This window comes from Mandrillus leucophaeus, unplaced genomic scaffold, assembly GCF_000951045.1.
Source record: "Mandrillus leucophaeus isolate KB7577 unplaced genomic scaffold, Mleu.le_1.0 Scaffold30, whole genome shotgun sequence".
Lineage (NCBI taxonomy): Eukaryota > Metazoa > Chordata > Mammalia > Primates > Cercopithecidae > Mandrillus > Mandrillus leucophaeus.
In genome coordinates, this window is record NW_012103143.1 from 2,622,212 (window position 1) to 2,638,438 (window position 16,227).

General features: G+C 41.4%; 1 protein-coding gene across 1 annotated transcript in view; it reads right to left on the reverse strand.

Annotated features, from left to right (window-relative positions):
• Positions 1-16,227, reverse strand: part of MTL5 (metallothionein-like 5, testis-specific (tesmin)) — a gene marked incomplete at its 5' end in the record, with an annotated part of 47,297 nt that overhangs the window by 10,914 nt on the left and 20,156 nt on the right. The window lies entirely within an intron of this gene.

Consider the following 16,227-nt stretch of genomic DNA (forward strand, 5'->3'; position numbering starts at 1 on the left):
CCACCCCTCAGCTACAGCCCCCAGGCAGCCCACCCCTCAGCTACAGCCCCCAGGCAGCCCACCCCTCAGCTACAGCCCCCAGGCAGCCCACCCCTCAGCTACAGCCCCCAGGCAGCCCACCCCTCAGCTACAGCCCCCAGGCAGCCCACACCTCAGCTTTTTTTTTTTTTTTTGAGACAGAGTTTCACTCTTGTTGCCTAGGCTGGAGTGCAATGGTACGATCTCAGCTCACTGCAAACTCCACCTCCCAGATTCAAGCGATTCTCCTGCCTCAGCCTCCCGAGTAGCTGGGATTACAGGCATGCACCACCACACCCAGCTAAATTTTTGTATCTGTTTAGTAGAGATGGGGTTTCACCATGTTGGCCAGGCAGGTCTTGAACTCCTGACCTCGTGATCCACCCACCTCAGCCTCCCAAAGTGCTGGGATTACAGGCATGAGCCACCACGCCCGGCCCACACCTCATTCTTAAGTGTGAACCAAGTGATGCCCAGGGATCCGCAGACACATTAGGAAATCTTCCAGGGTATGAAAGACAGAGGCCCAGAGAAACGGACCATGCATGGAAAAGAAAACTAGGAGAAAGGTGGTATCAACGGCCTTAGAGAGACTAAGAAAAATTATTGATCTATGAAACAGGAAAACAATTCTTATAAAAAATCTCAGGATACGAAAAAAGATGTTTTAGGAAGCAAAAAAGTAATCACAGTGATGAAAGACCTAGAAAGTATGAAAACTAGAACTAATCAGAGGAGAAAGCAACAGTGGGCCAGACTAGAAAATCCAACATTTATGCAGTAAGAGTTCCAGAAATACTGAATATTAAGAATGAAGGGGATACAATAATTCCAGAACATTTCCCAGAACTCAAGGCCATGAGTTTCTGAAGGGAAAGGACCCACCTTGGGCTCTGCACAGTAGCGAGAAAAGAGACTGGAACCAAGACAGCATGAGCACATTCTGCAGCACCGGGAATAAGAGATGATCCTCTATGTTTCTAGAAAGAATAAAACAGTTTTCATACAGAGGATCAAGAAAAACATGATGTCAAAATTCCATCAGCAACATTGGAAGCTAGAAGAAATGCAGCAAGGCCTTCAAACGTCCAAAGAAAAACTATTTCCAACCTCAAGTTCTACTCCCAATCTGAATTATCGTCTAACCATGAGGATAGACTAAGATATTTTTCAACACATAAGGTCTGAAAAAATTACATCCCATATACTCTTCCTCATGGAAGCTACTAGAGAAGGCACTGTGCCAAAATGAGGCTGTGAATCCCACGAGGAAGATGCGGGCTCCAGGAGTCAGGAGCCCAAACATGAGAAAGAAGCTGGTGAACCCCTCAGCATGATGGCAGAGTGGAGTCCAAGACAGGAGCTGCACGCCGGCCTGGAAACGAGCCCCAGCCAGGCAGCTCGGGAAAAGCCTTCACGACAGGACAGACAGTGCCCCCACAACCAGAGGAGAGGTGAGGGTTACGTTAGTGTTGTGTGCATAGAAGACTAAGTACTGGGTATGAACAGGAAGGGAAAGGTAAAGAAGTTCAGGAAATGATAATTCATACAGGCTCAGCAGGGACCAGAGTTTTCATCGTCATAAAATGTAAAGACTCAATGCTAATCTAACCAAGTCTATCTCACGTCTGAGTGTGGGAAATGTGTGTGTTGGGAGGGGTTGGTATGTGAGTGGGAGAGGAAATAAAGCTAAATCCACATTTCCCATGGTACAAAAACAATAGATCACACCAAACTGAAAAGCCGAGGAGTAATTCAGACCTGTTATTTATACCTATGGAAGCAAACATTAAAAGATTCAGTTAAAAGAGTTGAAAGTTCCTGGAGGGCAGAAGATAAGGAACAATAGTCAGGGTACTACTATTTTTTGTCACAAGCCTGGTACAATTCTCTGGCTCTCTAAACTATATGTGTGTGTGTGTGATTTGGATAAAAATAATAAACTGAGATTAAGAAAGAATAAAAGATAAAGAGATTAGTCTAGATGCAGCACAGAAAGACAGACCGCAAATATACAAGAGAAGTTAAGAGAAACCGTCAAGAGTTAGAGGGGCTAATGTGTCTGTCTGATGAGCATTACGGAAGGAGAGAGGAGAGAAAATGGGGGAGAGGCATCTTTGGAGTGAGGATATCCATGAGTTTTCCAGAACTGACGATAGCTGTGGATGCTTAGATTTAGGAAACCTAATGAACTCTAAGAAAGACAAACAAAAAGAAAAACCAAAGGCAAAAAGAAAATCTCAAATGCACCAGAGAACAAAGATACGTTACCTAGACTCACAGCTGACTTCTTGTTAGATATAATGGGAAACCGCAGACTATTTTCAAAGCATTGGCAGAAAAAAACCTGACAACCTAGAATTGTATACCCAGTAAAAGTGTGTTTACTCACCAAGGTCCAGGCTAGGCACATTTCTTTTTTTCACTGTATACTCTTTTGCTGAGTGATTTTATCAACTCTTGCTTTTGAAGATTTTAATCTTTTGAAGATTTTAAAATCTGTTTTCACCAAACCTGTTCTCTGTCTCACACTCCAGACCCTAAAATCCTTATTGTCTCCTTTCCCAAATGAAAGGGTGGGCTGTCCACATGTGCTCTTATCATTCCTCATCTCCCATTCATCCTTTAACCTATTGCATTCAGATTTCTTCCTCCTGCCCACAGACTCTCAAAGGCAATCAACCAGCTCCTTACTGGAAAACCCAGGGCTCTCTTCACCCTTCTTGAGAGCTTTGGACCCTACTGTGTTCCAGAACCACATCCCAGCTTCCAGTCAGAAATCTCTACCTTCGATTCAGCATGTCCAGCCCTCCACCCACGGTCTTCACCTGCACCCCTTGCACTGTTCCAGCTGCTCTCTCCTCCTGTGCCTGCTCTCCATCCATGGTGTTACCATCTGCCCAGTAACACAGCCCCTGTGTCAGTTCTGACAATTACCTTGCTCTCTTTCCCCATATCCAAGGGTTGCCAAATCTACTGATTCTGGCTCAGAAATATCTTTTATTAATTTTATTTTTGATAAATCTAAATCATATTTATTGTGGAATTTTTAAAAATACAAATAAGTAAAAAGAAACAAATTACATCCAATCTGAATCTCATTCCCTAGAGATGATCATTTGGTGAATATATTTCAGACTTTTTCTGTAAAACTATACATACTGAAATAAGTATATGTTGTTTGGTTACAGATTATATGTAAACATAAATAAGATATTATACAAACTGTTTCAGTGTGCTTTTATTACTTATCAATATAAGTAATATAGATAACATCTTGCTTTTATTACTCATCAGTATGTTATGAATGTTTCCCGTGTAAATAGATTTATATACCATTTTAATTGCTGTACATACCCCATAATATAGCAGCATCTTGATTTATATAAAAATTCACTTTACACTGAACATGTAGATGTTTTATATATCGTGGAAATATAAACAATACTGTAGCAGTGGTGTTGGTCTTCTTTCTTTTCCTGGAACCATCCACCCTCCCTCTCTTGCCGCAGGGCCTTTGCACCTGTGGTTTCCTCTGCCTACAACACTCTTAGCATCCACTTTCAGTCCACCTCCACCCAGTGAATTCCCCCTAATCCAAACACACCTCCTCAGGGAAGCCTTCCCTGACTGCCATGCTTGCTCAACACATCCCACCCCCTCAGCCCATTACTGCTTCTTTGCCACATATTCCACGGTTCCACTCTGACCTTTAATTACGTGATGATTCATACGAGAATAATCACTTTAGACTGTGAGTGCTGGGAGGGAAGGGACCATAACTCTCTTGCTCACTGCCGTCTTTCCTGTTCCTGAGATCATGGGCATTCAAAAATATTTATGGAATGAATGAATAAATGAGTAAAAAAAATGATACAATGCATATGTTGGAAATGTCTCGAATCTGTGTTTTTTTCCTTCATTGTTACCACCCCTGCCTGGGTTCAGGTCTGTGCTCCTGCAACAGTCTCCTAATTAACCTCGCTTTCAACTTCTTCCACTTTGCCATTAGCACTAATTTTCCAAAACATAAATCAGACAAAAGTAAGCAGAGAAAAAGCAGTAATCAGAAAACGCAAAATAAGATGGTATTGTACATTCCTAGCGGGGGTGTAAAATGGTATGGCCACTATGGAAAGATACTGTGGTTCCTCAGAAAGTTACTGTATGATCCAGCAATTCCACTTCTGGGTATGTACGCAAAAGAAGTGAAAGCAGGGACTCGACCAGATACTTGCTACATCAATGTCCATTGCAGCATTAGGGTAAACAAAACGTGGTTCATCCGTACAATGGAATATTATGCAGTCGCAAGAAGAGAGGACATTATGACACATGCTACAACATGGACGGCACTTTAGAAACGCTGTGCTAAGTGAACTAAGCCAGATACAAAGGGACAGAAATTGTATGAGTCCATTTATGTGAAGGACTTAGAACAGTCAAAAGAAAGAAACTAAAATGAGGGTTACCAGAGACTGGGGAAAGGGGATGATGGAGAGTCTGATGGGTACAGAATCTCTGTTTGGGATGATGAAAAAGTTCTGGAAAAATTCAGTGATGGTGGTTGCGTGACACTGTGAATATATCTCATGCCACTGAATTGTATACTTTAAAGGTTTAAAACAGTAAATTTTATGTTATGCATATTTTGCCACAATCTTAAAAGACAAGGCACAGAGCAGAATGTATGGAATGCTGCCATCTGAATGGGGAAAAGGAACCTAAATAAAAGTTAAAATTTCAAAAAACAGTAAGTTGCTACAAATAAGTCCCTATGTGTCAATAATCAGACAAAGAATGCAAATAGATTAAAGAAACCTACTGAACATGGGTTATTAGATTTGCTTTTCAAAAGATTCAGCTATATTTAGCTTACAGAAGACACACCGAAAACAAAACTGCCACACAGAAAGTGCAAAACTAAAGGAACATTCTAAAGCCTAACTCACTAGTACTGCACTGGAAAAGAAAACACGGTGCAGCAACATTACCGTCAGACAGGAAAGAACTGAAGGCAAAATGCGCCAAGATACAGAGGCAGAGTCATTAACAACTGATGGAATAATTCACCAAGAAGACGGAACAATCATGAATTTGTATGACCTTCATGCTATAGATTTGACATATATAAACCAAAATAGAATTATAAGGAAAAAGGAGACAAATTCATAATCTTAAGTGAGGGATCTCAACACATCTTTATCAAAAACATAAAAATCACACAAAATTGAATAAGCAATGAGCAGATTTAAACAACAAAATAAACCAATGAATGGATAGATAACTGCCCCCAACAAATAGAGAATATACATGTTTTTCAAATTAATATAGAATATTTTCAAAATTGATTGCATTAGGTCATAAAGGAAGTGTTCATTAATTTCAAATAATTGATACGCAGACTACATTGTCTACAGAGTAATTAAATGAAAAATTAGCAATTAAAATATCATTTAAAAATATATACACATACATACACATACACGTATATATAATACAAATGTGGACACAATGAAATGTACATCTAAATAACTCATGAGGTAAAGAGAACGTTACAATAAAAATGACAAGCTATTTCAAATGGATGATAGTGAAAGTACTGCCTATTAACTCTTGTAAGATGCATTAAAGTAGTCCATAGGGGTAATTTATAGCTTTAAATGAATTTCCTAAAAAAAAAAAAAAGATTTTAAAGGTTGAAAATAATAAGGTAAGCAGTTAACACAAAAAGCTAGTAAAACAAGAGAAGGAAATAATAAAGACAGCAGTAAAGAGCAGAAATTAATGTACTTCATGAACCACAACCAAGAAAATCAATAAAACCAAAAGGTGGTGCTCTGAGAAGGCTGACAAAATAGACAACCTCTCCTGGAACTGATCGAGAAAGTCTAGAAAAGGTCAAAGACCATAATTATAGATACAGAGTTCAACTTTAAATATAGAATATATGAATAGGAACATATGAATAAATTTGAAAGTTTTGAGAATTCAATACTTTTTAAGAAAAACATAAAATATCAAAATTGACTCAAGAAGAAACAAAAAAGAAAATATTAACTACAAAAGAAAGTGAATGAGTAACCTATCACCTTCACCACTCCAACTCTGATAGACACCAAACCCAGAAAGTTTTTCAGACAAGTTTTTTCAAATGTTCAATGAATAAATAAATCCTACCTTACCCAGACTTTTTTAGAGGCTAGAGAAAAAGAAGCCAGTGGGGTTGGGATGGGGAAGCCTAACTAATGCATTTTATTAGGCAATACAATATTGATACCAAAATGAAAGAATGTATGAGAAAGAAACATTACAGGTGTATCTCACTTGTGAACAAAGATTCAAAAATCCTAAAGAGCTAAATCTTGCTGTGCATACAAAAGATAATATTAGTATCTTTTGATACTAATATTGATATTACTGATATAGATAACATAATGATCAAATTGGGCTTAATCCCTGGAATGCAAAGGCAGATTAACATTGGAAAGTTTGTTGTCATAGATATATTATGAGATTAAAAGAGGAAAACAATCTGATCATTTCAACAAATACATAAAAAAGCACTCAATAAAATTCACCAGTCCTTTATTATAATTCTGATAATTATAATAATAGCAAATTCCTTAGGAAACTAGGAATAGAAGGAAGCATCCTTAACCTGAGAAGGGCACGTAACAGAGAAGGCAGTCAGTCCTGCAACAGCCACTTCCCCTTATCCGACAGTGGCAGCAACTGTAGTGGAGCATGTGGTTGGCTCACCTCAAGAGTGCATTTCCCAGCTTCCTATATAGTTGGCCTGACCACATGACTAGGCTCTGGCCAAAGGGCTATCAGTGGAAGTGATTTTGGCAATTGCTGGTCTTGCCATAAAAGGTTAAGGAATGTGCACTCGCCTTCCTGTTTTCTCTTCCCCAGTGTCTGGAAGATGAATGTAAGGGTAGGGGCTGGTGCAGCCTTCTTAGACCACAAAATACAAGCCCTCCATTGAAGATGTCAGGGCAACTAAGATAGAAATCTGAGACAATAATATTGATTAGCCACCACATTAGTCCTGAAATGGTTGTAGTTTTGAGTCTTGGTTATAGCATCTGAGTATGTATTCTACCTAATAATGGCATCTCTCAAAAACCTACGGCAACTGTCTTATTTAGGGCAAGGCAAGGCAATTTTAGAAGTATTTAGAATTTAGGAGCAATTCAACAGTGCCCCAAACCAGAACTTCCATTCATCACTATGAGGTTCTAGACAGTATAATAAGGCAAGGAAAAAGGAAAAGAGTACAAAGATGGGGAAGGTATCACAGTCCAATATCTGTGACAAGATCATTGTTTAAATAGAAAGTTGAAGGAAATCCACAGACAAATCATTACAAATAAGCAGCAAGATTCACGCCTGGAGTGGGATTGAGAACCCCAGATCAGACCCATATGTAATCAAACCCTGAGAGCTGATGGGGCTGCACTGCAGATATTGTGGACTGTGTCCGTGTTTTGCCATATATGGTGCTAGACAATTAATTGTCCATATGGAAAAAAATAAAATTGAATCCTTACCTAATGCCATTCATGAAAATCAATTCCAAGTGTTTTAAAGCTCAATGACAAAAGCAGAAATGTAAAACTTTTAGTAGAAATTCTAACATTTATCCCACCTTGATCTAGATTACAGTGAGCATCACTCCATTAAAGGCGCTGTCCTGGAGGTGCAGATTGCCTCAGTGCGGGCACACTGGCAACACTGCAACACTTTTTGGGTCATCCTGCCCTGTGGCTTGCTGAGAGGGTAACGATAATGTTCAAGGAAATACTCATGATACCCTCCGTCAAATTCACTTCCCACAGGCATATTGAATCCTGAAATTTTAGAGTCTTGTGGTTGAAAAGACCTAAAATACAGTTTTTTTTTTTTTTGAAATGGGTTCTCACTATGTTGCCCAGGCTGGTCTCGAACTCCTCGGTTCAAATAATCCTCCTGCTTCAGCTTCCCAAAGTGCTGGGACTACAGGTGTAAGCTACCATGCCCAGCTCAATGACATATATTCTAAACTCATTCTTAATTCACTGTCCATCCTGACATATTGCTTACTATAAAACACTTAATAACATTGAATTAAATATTTAAAACCTTTTAGATGGCTATTTGAACTGGTAAAAAATTAAGAAAACCCAAGAAAGGGCAAAATTCAGACGGCCAAAACTGAAACCCAAAGTGACCTCTGAAGCCTCTGCTGATCCCAGCAACCAAAGGCGCTAGTTAACTGCTGCGTGGAGGAGAAAGGGAGAACTACGACAACCCTAACAATGTCAAACGCTTACAAGGACAAGTGCAATCTGCTGGGCTGTGCTCTAGGTGCTTTATGTATATTAACCCCAGTCAAAAGCACGCTCGAGGTAGAAGGTCTGCTGTAGGATCTACACATGGACCAGAACTGCAGAGGGCTCCACCCTGGGAACAAATGCCCTGAAAACAAACGGCAAGGAAATGTGTGTGTGATCCTGGCTGGTGGGAGGGGAGGAGGCTCACTTCAAGTTGAAATCTGAATTCATACTGTGCAGCCTAATAAAAAAAAATTAGCCAAAAATTGTAACTCGTCGAAGTTGGAAGTACCACCAAGCTCCAAGTGGAAGCAAACAAACCTTCTCTGAAGAGCACATTCTCAAAACAAGCCTTGAAGAACTCCCACAGGGAAAGGCCCAGTGATTATAATTCACAGTTTAAAAAAATCACAAAATATGTGAGGTCCCAACCATAAAGGGAAAAATTCAAGAGATGAAACAAACACAGAATGAGACAGAGACTTTACTTTAGTTAGGAGCTACAGAGAAGATATTTAATATTTTTAAATATAAAATAAGAAATCAAAAGTGTGAGTAAGCAACAAGAGACTACCAAAAAAATGACCATCCAGATTTGACCTTCTGCTCCATCAGAATTCTGATGGCAATAATTAATCTAGTTAATCAGAGACAAAAGGCCACATGAAGAAACAGTATCACAGACTGTACAATCTATGCCTGAAATCTTAGGGTTTGGGCTGGGTGCAGTGGCTTACACCTGTAATACCAGCACTTTGGGATGCTGAGGGGGGAGGATTCCTTGAGCTCAGGAATTTGAGACCAGCCTGGGCAACATAATGAGACCCTATTTCTAAAATAAAAAATTTTTAAAAAGCTGGCCTGTGATCTCAGGAGGTTGAGGCAGGAGGATTGCGGGAGCCCAGGAGGTCAAGGCTGCATTGAGCTATGATCATACCACCTCTCCATATCAATTCATCCAGCCTGGGTGACAGAGTGAGATCCTGTCTCAAAAATAATGAAACTGAGTCTGGATTTTCTTAAAGTCAATCAATATATGAAGGGCTAATTAAAGCTGTCCTAAAAGGCCGAGTGCATTGGCTCACGTCTGTAATTCCAGCACCTTAGGAAGGTGGGCGGATGACTTGAGGCCAGGGGTTCAAGATCAGCCTGGCCAACATGGTGAAAACCCATCTCTACTAAAAATACAAAATTAGCTGGGCATGATGGTGCATGCCTGTAATTCCAGCTACTCGGGGGGCTGAGGCATGAGAATTGCTTGAACCTGGAAGGCAAACGCTGCAGTGAGCCAAGATCACACCACTGCAGTACAGCCTGGGCAACAGAGCCAGACTTTGTGTCAAAAACAAAAACAAAACAAAAAACAAAAAAAGTCCTAAAAAATATCTACACTCATGGTATAAAACCAATTCTTGCTTTTCTGAGAGGAAGAAAACTCTCTCCATTCTAGTGGACCGTGCTCCTTCTCACTCTATGAAATAATTGTCCAAAAACGTATAATCTAACACTTATAGGCAAACCTCATTTTACTGTACTTTGTTCTATTGGGCTTCACAGGTAATGCTTTTTTTATAAAACAAATTGAAGGTTTGTGTCAACTCTGCATCAAGCAAGTCTATTGGTGCCATTTTCCAAGAGCATGCGCTCACTTCATGTCTCTTTATCACATTCCTGTAATTCTTGTAATGTTTCAAACCTTTTCATTATTGTTATGTCTGTTATAGTGATCTGCAATCTGTGTTCTTTGATGTCACTAGTGTAATTGTTTTGGAGTACCACGAGCCACATCCATGTAAGAGCACGAACTTAACCGATGAATGCTGAGTGTGTTCTGACTGCTCCACCAACTGGCGGTTCCCTGTATCTCTCCCTCTTCTCAGGCCTCCCTATTCCCTGACACACAACAGTATTGAAATTACTCTAATTAACAACTCTACAATGACCTCTAAGTGTTCAAGAGAAAAGAAGAGTCCCATGTCTCTCACTTTAAATCAAAAGATTACGCTTAGTGAGGAAGGCATGTTGAAAGCCAAGATAGGCTGTGAATCAAAGGAAAAGCTTTTGGAGGAAATTAAAAGTGTTACTCCAGTGAACACACAAATTATAAGAAAGCAAAACATTGCTGACATGAAGAAAGCCTGAGAGGTCTGGAGAGAAGATGAAACTGGCCAAAGCCTAATCCAGAGCAAGGCACTAAAGCTTGTCAATTCTATTAAGGCTGAGAGAGGTGAGGAAGCTGCACATCAAAAGTTGGAAGCTAGCAGAGGCTGGTTCATGAGGTTTAAGGAAAGACGCCACCTCCATAACAGAAAAGTACGAGGAGAAGCAGCAAGTGCCGATGGAGAAGCTGCAGCAAGTTCTCCAGAAGATCCAGCTGAGATCATTGATAAAGGTGGCTACAGTGAACAACAGGTTTTCAGTGTAGATGAAGCAGCCTTCTATTAGAAGAAGATGCCACCTAGAACTTTTGCAGCTAGAGAAGAGAAGTCAATGTCTGGCTTCAATGCTTCAAAGGACAGGCTGGCCCTCTTATTGGGATATGATATAGTTGGTGACCTTAAGTTGAAGCTAATGCTCATTTCCCATTCTGAAAATCCTAGGGCTCTTAAGAATGTTGCTAAAACTACTCTGCCTTGTGCTTTACAAATGGAACAACAAAGCCTGAATGACAGCACATCTGTTTACAGCATGATTTACTGAATATTTTCAGCCCACCGTGGAGACCTACTACTCAGAAAAAGATTCCTTTCAAAATATTACTGCTCATTGACCGGGTACCTGGCCCCCCAAGAACTCTGATGGAGCTGTGCAAGGAGATTAATTTTGTTCTCATGCCTTCAAACACAATATCCATCCTGTAGCCCATGGATCAAGGCGTCATTTTGACTTTCAAGTCTTATTATTTAAGAAATACATTTCAGCTGGGCGCGGTGGCTCAAGCCTGTAATCCCAGCACTTTGGGAGGCCGAGATGGGCGGATCACGAGGTCAGGAGATCGAGACCATCCTGGCTAACACAGTGAAACCCCGTCTCTACTAAAAAAATACAAAAAACTAGCCAGGCAAGGTGGCGGGTGCCTGTAGTCCCAGCTACTCGGGAGGCTGAGGCAGGAGAATGGCGTAAACCCGGGAGGCGGAGCTTGCAGTGAGCTGAGATCCGGCCACTGCACTCCAGCCTGGGCGACAGAGCGAGACTCCGTCTCAAAAAAAAAAAAAAAAAAAGAAATACATTTCATAAATCTATAGCTGCTATTGATAGTGATTCCTCTGATGGATCTGGGCAAAGTGAATTGAAAACCTTCTGGAAATTATTCCATTCTATGTGCCATTAAAAATATTCATGATTCATGGGAGGAAATAAAAATATCAACATTGAAAGGAGGCTAGAAGTTGATTCCAACCCTCGTGGATGACTTTGTGGGGTTCAAGACTTCAGTGGAGGAAGTTACTGCAGATGTAGAAATGGCAAGAGAATTAGAATTAGAAATGGAACCTGAAGATGTGAATGAATTATTTCATTACCAGGATAAAACTTCAATGAATGAGGAGTTGCCTCTTACAGATGAGCAAAGAAAGTGGTTTCTTGAGATGGAATCTGCTCCTGGTGAAGATGCTGTGAACACTGCTGAAATGACAATACAGGATCTAGAATATTCCATAAACTGAGTAGATAAAGCAGTGCAGGGCTTGAGAGGATTAACTCCAATTTTGAAAGTTTTACTGTGGGTAAAATGCTATCAAACAGCATCACGTACTACAGAGAAATCTTTCCTGAAAGGAAGAGTCAGTTGATATGCCAAACCGCATTGTCTTATTTTCAGGAACTGCCACTGCAACCCCAGCCTTCAGCCCCCCACCACCCACATCAGTCAATAGCCATGACATTAAGGCAAGACCCTCCATCAGCTAGAAGCTGACAACTCGCTGAAGACTCAGATGATTGTTAGCATTTTCTAGAAATAGTGTTTTTAAATTAGGGTATGTACTGTTTAGATAGAATGCTATTGCACACTGATTCAACTACAGCATGTTTATAGTTATATGAACATAATTTCTACATGCATTAGGGAACCAAAAACCTTGTGTGACTTGCTTTATGGTGATTTGCTCTGTTGTGGTTGTGGAGCTGAAGCTGCAGTACCTCCAACGCATGCCTGTATGTTGCTGCCTACACCAAAAAAGGCCTGTTATAAACGTTTTTATATTTTATATTTTACATTAAATTATTAAGCTTTATATTTTACAGTTGCTTTAAAAAACTACATAGCAAATCAATGTTTAACATATACAAAAATGGTTAAGAAACACATTTGTAACAGTACTGGAAAGGTAGATGTTAATTACTTTAAAAATCTGGCCAGGCATGGTGGCTTATGACTGTAATCCCAGCACTTTGGGATGCCATGGCGGGTGGATCACCTGAAGTCAGGAGTTCGAGACCAGCCTGGCCAACATGGTGAAACCTCGCCTCTACTAAAAATACAAAACTTAGCTGGGCGTGGTGGCAGTTGTCTGTAATCTCAGCTACTCCGGAGGCTGAGGCAGTAGAATTGCTGGAACCCGGGAGGCGGAGGTTGTAGTGAGCCGAGATTGCACCACTGCACTCCAGCCTGGGCCAACAACAGCAAGACTTCATCTCAAGAAAAAAAAAAAAAAAATTTAAAATCCATCAATACGTTTCCAATAAAATAATCAGAAAACATTTAACTACCTCTTCAGTTTACATCAGTACCATTTTAATCATGCAGATTAATTATTCGTTTAAAAATAATTCCCAATTTTTTATGGCTAATGAAACAACAACAAAAAGTTGGGATTCATTGTTTCAAGTTTCAAGGGTAAGGCACTAAGAGAGGGACTAAAAAGGGTAGTTCCAGCTCTATTTGGAGGAGGAAGATGAACGAGTAAAACCCTTGTCTACCACAGCAAGAGGCAGGAGACAATCTTTACAGGTGTGGAGGTTCCCCCAGGAAACCCGAAAGCAGAAGTTGCTAACAGTGGAAGCTTCTTGGAGGGAGACAGACTATGGGGAGCAGTGGAGCAGGATATTATCACTTTCCACTGGAGCCTTGCCTGTAGTAATCGATTTTTACCCATGCCATCACTAAAAACAAATACAAAAAATTAGCTGGGCATAAGGGCACATGCCTGTAGTTCCAGCTACTTTGAAGGCTGAGCTGGGAGGATCACCTGAGCCCAGGGGGTTGAGGCTGCAGTAAGCCACGATTGCACCTCTGCACACCAGCCTGGGTGACACAGTGAGACCCTGTCTGAAAAAAATGTTATAAAATAAAATAAAAAGTACTGTCATGTGTTTTTCTCTCTATTGATGGCCAATTATAATAACAATCCCTCGTAGCCTGTATGTAGCAGAGACTCCCGTGAGAGTGGGACTAACTCGCACTAAGAAAATTACATTCCATTGCCTTGTGCTCGTGACTTAGTTGTGGGGAGTAAAAAGGTAAAGGAAATGGAAAGTTATTGATGGCGATGATGCCACAAGTGCGAGTGAAGCAAGCAACGGAGGATCCCCTGCTTCTGTTCCTTCACCTGAGCCAAGTGTCTCCACACGAGGACAGGTGGCATGTATGGAGAGACACCAGCACGAGGTCAGGGGTCTGCCACCAAGAGACCTCACTGCTTGGGTGAATTTACCTATTCCTTAGCTTTTCCAAAAGCAGAACACACACTTTATTAGTATTTCCAGAGATGACTGGTTTCTCAGTGATGGATTGATTCCAACCAAATCACAATGCATTATCAGAATGTCATGCATCAATTTATGATGGAAATAACATCCTTTTCCAGTGCCCAAAATGTTCACATTCTTTCTCCAAGGCCTCTCATTTCTCGGTATGGAGCTACTAGGAAGCTAAGTCAATGGTCAGACAGTTGCACGTTGAGCACAGAATTCGAGGTGTGTAGTCATCGAGTAGATTGGGAGGGCTCTAAGTCTCTTGCCCACCGCACACAGCACTTCCCTGGAGAAGCCAGCTCTGTGCCCTCACAGACGGTGCCTCTGTCACCTGCCAGCACTGGACACACTCTGGGCCTCCTTTCCTCTGTTCCAGTGCTGACCGACCGCCCTCATGATGGTCCATTCTTTCTTACGTGCGTCGGTGGCCAATTAAGCTAGGAAGCTGCTTCTAGACAAGAAGCTGTTTCTTTGGCCTTCCATTCTGACGTAATTCAAGTTAAGCCTTTCTTAGAGTCATCTGGTTTCCAAGTCCTTAGGAGTTACCTCACTTTGCCCCCAGTTACAGTCTACACCCTGCTCTAGGCTTCATGGTCATTTGACATGCCTGGTCCCCCACACCCAGCCAGCAGCTGAGCAGCCCCCATCCCCAGGAGCCCACCACCCTGCACAGCTCTGTCCTCTGGACACCACCACCTGGTCCTCCTCCGCATCCGACATCTCCATCCGGGCAGGCTGCTCTGGCTTGACAGCGTCACAGGGTCCAGGCTTTCTCCCTCTGTCCTTCCTCCTCCTTACCCAGAGCTGCATCTTTAGTTTCCTCATCAGTCATGTTATGGCGTTTCCAACGTTCAGAGAAGTATAGGGCCTCATAGACTAAACCAATGATAGCTCAAATATTTTCAGACAGTCAATCCTATACTGTCTGCAATTACTTTTTAAAAATCAATTTGTTTTTCCATTTTGGTTGTGTGAACTAAGTTTCATGGACTTCTGGATTTCTACCCACTGGTGCACCCCCACATCACTGTCCCGTCACTGGGGCTCTCAGTGACTTCAGCAGGAGCTCTGCAATGGAAAAATCACGTGGAGACTGTGGTTAGGGTCATCAGACATTGGGACTAGGAAATGTTTTCCCTTTTCAACATGTAACTTAAGGCTAGGCAGACATAAGAGCAGAAAGCGAGCAGCCCACAGCAAGAGCTAAGGGAGGGCAGACAGCACAGACACCAGACGCCAACTTTCGCAGGGCGGCCGAGGAAACTGATGCACCCAGTGCTGTCAAGCATGGCAATGAGGTCCGCCTCCTACTTCAGCCACATCGTCTACTTCCAGTCCCCGACTCCACGTGACAATCGGCCCTGTCACCCTTTGACCACACCTCCTGGCTGGGGGAGAACTTTTCTGAGAAAATTTCAATGTAGAGTAAACCAATTCATAAAACTTTTTAAAAATAGGATGTGGAAATATTACAGTTAACGCTCAACAATGACATGGTTAGCACTTGTCTGAGGGGCTAGAGGATGCGAGCCAAAACCCAAGAAAAATTACGCCCCTTGAAGTGTGAGCCACTAGTATCTTGACTAAATTAGTTCGCCCAGATAATACCAAAAATCCATACCAGGTTCATGCAAAAGTGGCTGCTTCTCGCTGGTCTCGCTGTTCTGGACAACGAGCATCAGGACAAGATTGTTGAGAAGTAACTGTAACACGTGCAGTGCTAGCCATTCTGGTTTCTCTAGACTATGCTCCACTTACTGACTTCTAAGCAACCTTATTTCATATTTAATAATGAAGGATTTGTGATTACTTACAATTTCAGACACTGGGATTTGGTACAGTTACATGGCTTTTTAGACTTTGTGTCCCATGAACTAAGAGTTACTCTATAAAGATTAAAAAAGAAAATGTATTCAGATCATTACTCCTTATATAGAGAATTAGCTAAGCATCTGGTGTTTTTCAACACATTGTGAGAATCTCAACACCAGATAGTTATAGGTATTATTGATAGATGCCTAATCATGAAGTGGGAGTGATGCAACTAGTGCCACCAAACGCAGCCACACATGCCCAGGGAGTCAGTGTGTGTGTGTAGCGGTGTCCTAAGGCTGCTCTCCCTTCCCAAGATGTCTTCCAGGAAGTCAGTGGTGTGTGCAGAGCAGCGTCCTAAGGCTGCTCTCCCTTCCCAAGATGT